This window comes from Bos indicus x Bos taurus, chromosome 4 (assembly GCF_003369695.1).
Source record: "Bos indicus x Bos taurus breed Angus x Brahman F1 hybrid chromosome 4, Bos_hybrid_MaternalHap_v2.0, whole genome shotgun sequence".
Lineage (NCBI taxonomy): Eukaryota > Metazoa > Chordata > Mammalia > Artiodactyla > Bovidae > Bos > Bos indicus x Bos taurus.
This window is the reverse complement of record NC_040079.1, coordinates 38,573,144-38,579,521: the sequence shown is the minus strand read 5'-3', so window position 1 is coordinate 38,579,521 and position 6,378 is coordinate 38,573,144. Positions and strand designations below refer to the sequence as shown.

General features: G+C 40.6%; 1 pseudogene; it reads right to left on the bottom strand.

Annotated features, from left to right (window-relative positions):
• Positions 1-272: 272 nt before the first annotated feature.
• Positions 273-1,260, bottom strand: LOC113891871 (annotated as a pseudogene).
• Positions 1,261-6,378: the final 5,118 nt, after the last annotated feature.

Here is a 6,378-nt window from a genome sequence, read left to right as displayed (position 1 = left end):
TTTCCAAAGCAGTTATACTATTTTACATTCTCACCAGCGGTGTATGAAGATTCTGATATCTCCACAACATCACCAATACTATCTTTTTGATTACAGCCATTCTTTTCTAGTGAAGGTGAAGTAGGATCTCATTGTGGCTTTGACTTGAATTTCCCTAATGTGTAAAGACATTGAACATCTTTTTGTTTCACTTGAAAAAAAAAATAGGCAAATTTATTGTAGAACACTTAGACAGTTACAGATAAATGGAATGGAAATACCTATGTATCATTTTGGAAATCAGCCATGATTTGAATTTAAAAATTGTTACAAGCAAAATTTAATCTCATCATGATGCTTTCTTTTGTTTCTTCTTTTCATTTTCTTCTTTTTTTTTTTTCCCCCAATCTCAGCAATGTACTTCTCAATTTCTTCAGGATTTAAAATCTTGAGGGGTTGATCTTGCCTCACAACAGCAAGCTCTATGTTTTTGCCACCTGACTGAACCATTTCCAGAAGGACCCTGATAGCCAGCTTAATAGTCAGATGGTTTCAATGGCTTCCTCAGTATAATTCTCTAGGAATTCACGCACTGACTTGGCAACCTGGCCTACAGCATTGGCTTTCCAGGCATGGTATGTGCTGGGAGGTCAGTCTGATAGAGTCGGGGGTGCCATCAAAGTCAAAACCCACAAGGAGGGCAGAGATGCCAAACCCCCAGCACTCCTTGCTCTGTGTGTAGCGCTGCTTCAGACTGGCGATATAACGGGTGATGTACTCCATGGTGACTAGGTCCTCCACAGTCAGCCGGTGGCTCTGGCATTCCACCCGGGCCCTGTTGGTGACTATCCTTGCGTTAGCAGTGAGTCGGCGAATGCCATGCAGACATTATCATCCAGAGCACAGACCTTCCGCCCTGTCCTTTCATCCTGCAGTTTGGCCACTGACTTCTCCACACCAAGAACAACAATGTCTTTTCCTCGAACACTGACCATGGTCCAGCCCTTCTTCATGGCCTCCTGCAAGTACTCCACTGGGAAGAGGTGGCCGTTGGGAGAGAAGACGGTGATGGAGCGGTTACAGCTCATGCCTGTGGAACGTCGCTGTTGGGCTGGGAAAAGCGCACACTCACTGCCACGCAGCCAGCGATTCACAACGTTGCTGCGCCAGCACCGCACGCCAGCCCGTGCCCCCGCCTTTGTTTTGCTTTTATCAAGACTTTATTTCCATCAGTAGTGTATCAGACTTCTAGTTTCCATATAACTTTGCCAAGCCTGCATAGTATATATGTGTATGTATTATATATCCAGTATAGTTGATTTACAATGTGTTATTTTTTGGTGTACGGCAAAGTGATCCAGTTATATATATATATATATATATATATATATATATATATATGTATGTATATATAAAGAATATATATATATGTATATACAAAGAATGTATATATATATATATATTCTTTTTCATATTTGCCTTCATTATGGTTTATTACAGGATACTGAATATAGTGCCCTGTGCTATATAATAGGACTTTGTTATTCATTCATACTATATAATCCTGAATGCCCAATCCTTCCTTTCCTTTGCCCTTGACAACCACAAGTCTGTTCTCTAGGTCTGTGAGTCTGCTTCTGTTTCATGGATAAATTCATTTGTGTCATATTTTAGATTCCACATATAAGTGATATCATATGGTATTTGTCTTTCTCTTTCTGACTTCACTTAGTATGATAATCTCTAGATCCAAACATGTTGCTGCAAATGACATTATTTCATTCTTTTTTATGGCCGAGTAGTATTCCATTTATATATTCATACCTACACACACACACACACACACATATTACATATTCTTTATCCATCATCTATCAAGGGACATTTATGTTGTTTCCATGTCTTGACTATTGTAAATAGTACTGCAATGAACATTGGGGTACATTTTGTTATTTCAAGGGAATTCTCTTGATTTTTAAAAATTTATTTTTGACCGTGCTGGGTCTTTGTCGCTGCACATGGGCTTTCTCTAGTTGCAGAGAGCTGGGGCTACTCTCTAGTTGTGGTGCAAGGGCTTCTCATTGTGGTGGTTTCTCTCGTCGTGGAGCATGGGCTCTAGAGAGCACAGGCTTCAGTAGCTGTGGCTCCCAGGCACTAGAGCCACAGGCTCAATAGTTGTGGCACATGGGCTCAGTTGTTCTGCAGCATGTGGGATATTCCTGGATCAGCCTGCATTGGCAGGCGGATTCTTTACCACCAGGAAGCCCTTCTTTTTATTTTTTTAAGGGTTTTTGTGGGTTTTTTTGGTGTGGATTATTTTAAAAGTCTTTATTGAATTTGTACAATATTACTTCTGTTTTATGTTTTAGTTTTTTGGCTGCAAAGCACATGGGATCTTATTTCCCTGACCAGGGATCAAACAAACCTGTACCCCCTGCATTGAAAGGTGAAGTCCTAACCTCTGGACCACCAGGCAAGTCCCAACAATGAGATTTCAGTGGCCGTGTCAAGCCCACTGTGAGCCAAGAACAAGGCTCCAGCCCCTTCCAGCTGTCTCCGTGCAGCCCATCCCAGTCTTCTCCCCGTGTTTGTCCGCTGAAGCCAGAGTTTCAGCATCCAGCACCCAGTGCCCACATGCACTAGCCGATGTGCGTCTCAGTCTGGAGAGTGCGAGGAGGTGGCACAGACCACCTATGCAGGTCTTGCTCTGTTCTGTGTGCTGCAAACTGCCTGTTTCACTGAGCCTCTGAAACTCCTTTTCTGTCCTGACTGATCACCCCACTGGTGAAAGGCCTTCCCAGGCTGCGGGAACCTTTTGTCTTTCACAGCCCCCTCCCAGGGGCATAGGTTCTGTCCTGATTCCTTTCTCTACCCTCCTTTCATCCTACCTGGTTATATGGAGATCTTTCTTGCAGTTTTGGGTGTCTGAGTTAGGCCAGCATTGAGTAGGTATTAGATGTATTTTGATGCATTTGTGGGAGGAAGTGACTTCCACATCCTATTGCACCATCTTGATTCTGCCTCTGAGCATCTTTTCATGTGCTTATTGGCGATTTGCATATTTTCTTGGGGGAAAAAATATTTATTTGGAACTTTTGTGCATTTTTAAATTGGGTTGTATTTTAATTGTTGAGTTGTAGGTTTCTTAATAGTCTAGATGCAAATTCCTTATCAGATATAAGACTTGCAAATATTTTATTTTGGGGGTTGTCTTTATGCTTTCTTGATGGCATTCTGTGAAGCACAAAAGTTTTAAATTTTGATGAAGTTCAATTAATTTTTTTGTTCTGTGTGTGTTATAGCTTAGTAGGCTTTGTTGAATCTAAGGTTACAAAGATTTACTTCTCTTTTCTTCTAAGAGTTTTGTAGTTTTGTCCTCATATTTTAGGTCAGGGATCCATTTTGAGTTAATTTTGTATATGGTATGAAGAAAGAATACAACTTCATTCTTTTGTTTGTGGATATCCAGTCCCAGCATGATTTTGTTGAAAAACTACTCTTTTTCATTGAATTGTCTTGGCACCTTGGTCCAAAACAGATTGGCTCTAAATGTGAAGATCTGTTTTGGGACTCTAAATTCTGTTCCATTGTCTATTTGTCTATTCTTATGCCAATACCACAGTTGTTTTTTTTTTTTTTAACAGTTACTAAGACCTGCAGGAGGTCTTAGTTGCAGTCCGTGGGCTTACTTGCTTTGAACCATGTGAGATCTTAGTTCTCCCACCAGGGATGGAACCCATGTCCCCTGCATTGCAAGGAGGATTCTTAACCAATGGACCACAAGGCAAGTCCCAAAACTTTATTTATAGTTTTGGAAGAAACCACCAAGCTGTCTTCCAAAGGGTCTATACCATTTTGCATTCCCACCAGCAATGAATGAGAGTACGTACTGCTCCGCTTCCTCACCAGCACTTGGCGTTGTCATTCTAACAGGTGTGTGGTACTATCTCCTTCTTGCTTTAGTTTGCATCTCCTTGATGACCCATGATGTGGAGTGTTTTTTCATGTACTTGTTTGTTATCTGAATATCTTCTTTGGTGCGGTGTCTCTTAGGGTCTTTGGCCTATTTTTAAAAAATTGGGTTATTTTCTTAATGTTAAGATTGAAGAATTCATTGCATATTTTGTACCACAGTCCTTTAACAGATGTGTCTTTTGAAAATATTTTCCCTCAGTCTGTGACTTGTCATCTAACTCTTCTGACAGTGTCTTAAATTTGCATTTCCCTAATGGCTAATGATGACGAACATCTTTTCATGTTTATTTGCCACTTAGTGAAATGTTTCTTTTGTCCATTTTCTAATTGTTTTTTCTTTAATGTTGAGTTTTGAGCGTTCTCTGTATATTCTAGGTATGAGGACTTTGGCTACATGTAATCATATATTTAAGAAACTTAATTTCAATTATGTGAGTAATACATGAATGCATCTTTCATTTAAAAATGACAGGATAGGACTTCCCTGGTGGCTCAGTGGTAAAGAATCTACCTGCCAATGCAGGAAACACAGGTGTGATCCCTGATCTGAGAAGATCTCACATGCTGAGGAGCAACTAAGCCCGTGCACCACAGCTATTGAGCCTGTGCCCTAGAACCCGGGAACCGCAACTACTGACGCCCGCGCGCTCTAGAGCCTGTGCTCCACAAGAGGAGCCTGTGGACCACGACTAGAGAGTAGCCCCTGCTCACTGCAATTAGAGAAAAGTCCATGTAGCACAAAGACCCAGCACAGCCAAAAATAAATACTTTTTTTAAAAAAGCAGTCAACCTGACAATCCCCCAGGTTGACTTAAAAAAAATTTTTTTTTAAGGATAAAGTTTAAACCCTCAAATCCGTTCCCTTTTCATTATTCTCTCATGAGTAACCATTATTATGTATTTCAGGTATATTCCTCTAGATTAAAAAAAATGAGCTTTCTCAAGATAAACAAACTTATACAATGTATATGGTGTTGTTTGTATATGGGTTTTACAAAAAAGTTACAATGTTTGTACCATGGTCAAAGATGTATTTTTAAATTTAAAAATTAAAAAAGCTTTTGGCAGCATTGTGTGACATGTGGGATCTTAGTTTCCCGACTAGGGATTGAACTCATGCCCCCTACATTGGAAGCACAGAGTCTTAACCACTGGACTGCCAGGGAAGTCCCAAAGATGCATTTTTGACCCAAGAATATTGTAAAGACTTCTCTATACTGATAAATATCTCTAGTCTGTTCCTTCAAACTGTTGTATAGTATGGATTGTCTATGTTTCTTCAGCCATTCCTGAGTTTCTAGACATTCAGGTAGTTCTCAGAAGTGTTCTTCTAGTAAGCAGTGCTACAGTGAACCACCGTGGGCATGACTCTGGGCACATGTGCAGTTATTTCTTTAGAGATATAGAAAAAGGGAATTTTATGAATGCTAAGGTATGTGGTTTTCATATTTGAAGACTCTGCCATACTGCCCCCTCCCCCACCTGGATGTGTTTCCCCACATCTTGGACAACAATCACTTATCTTTTGACTACAAAGTCCACCCACTATTTTATATCCCAACTATCTCTAAGTGCTGCACTCAATATGCCAGCAAATTTGGAAAACTCAGCAGTGGCCACAGGAATGGAAAAGGTCAGTTTTCATTCCAATCCCAAAGAAAGGCAATGCCAAAGAGTGCTCAAACTACTACACAATTGCACTCATCTCACACGCTAGTAAAGTAACGCTCAAAATTCTCCAAGCCAGGATTCAGCAATATGTGAACCGTGAACTTCCTGATGTTCAAGCTGGTTTTAGAAAAGGCAGAGGAACCAGAGATCAAATTGCCAACATCTGTTGGATCACTGAAAAAGCAAGAGAGTTCAGAAAAACCTCTATTTCTGCTTTATTGACTAAGCCAAAGACTTTGACTGTGTGGATCATAATAAACTGTGGAAAATTCTGAAAGAGATGGGAATACCAGACCACCTGACCTGCCTCTTGAGAAACCTATACGCAGGTCAGGAGGCAACAGTTAGAACTGGACATGGAACAACAGACTGGTTCCAAATAGGAAAAGGAGTACGTCAAGGCTGTATATTGTCACCCTGCTTATTTAACTTATAATGCAGAGTACATCATGAGAAACGCTGGGCTGGAAGAAGCACAAGCTGGAATCAAGATTGCTGGGAGAAATATCAATAGCCTCAGATATGCAGATGACACCACCCTTCTGGCAGAAAGTGAAGAGGAACTAAAAAGCCTCTTGATGAAAGTGAAGGAGGAGAGTGAAAAAGTTGGCTTAAAGCTGAACATTCAGAAAACTAAGATCATGGTATCTGGTCCCATCACTTCATGGGAAATTGATGGGGAAACAGTGGAAAAGTGGAAACAGTGGAAGAGTGGAAACAGTGTCAGACTTTATTTTTCTGTGCTCCGAAATC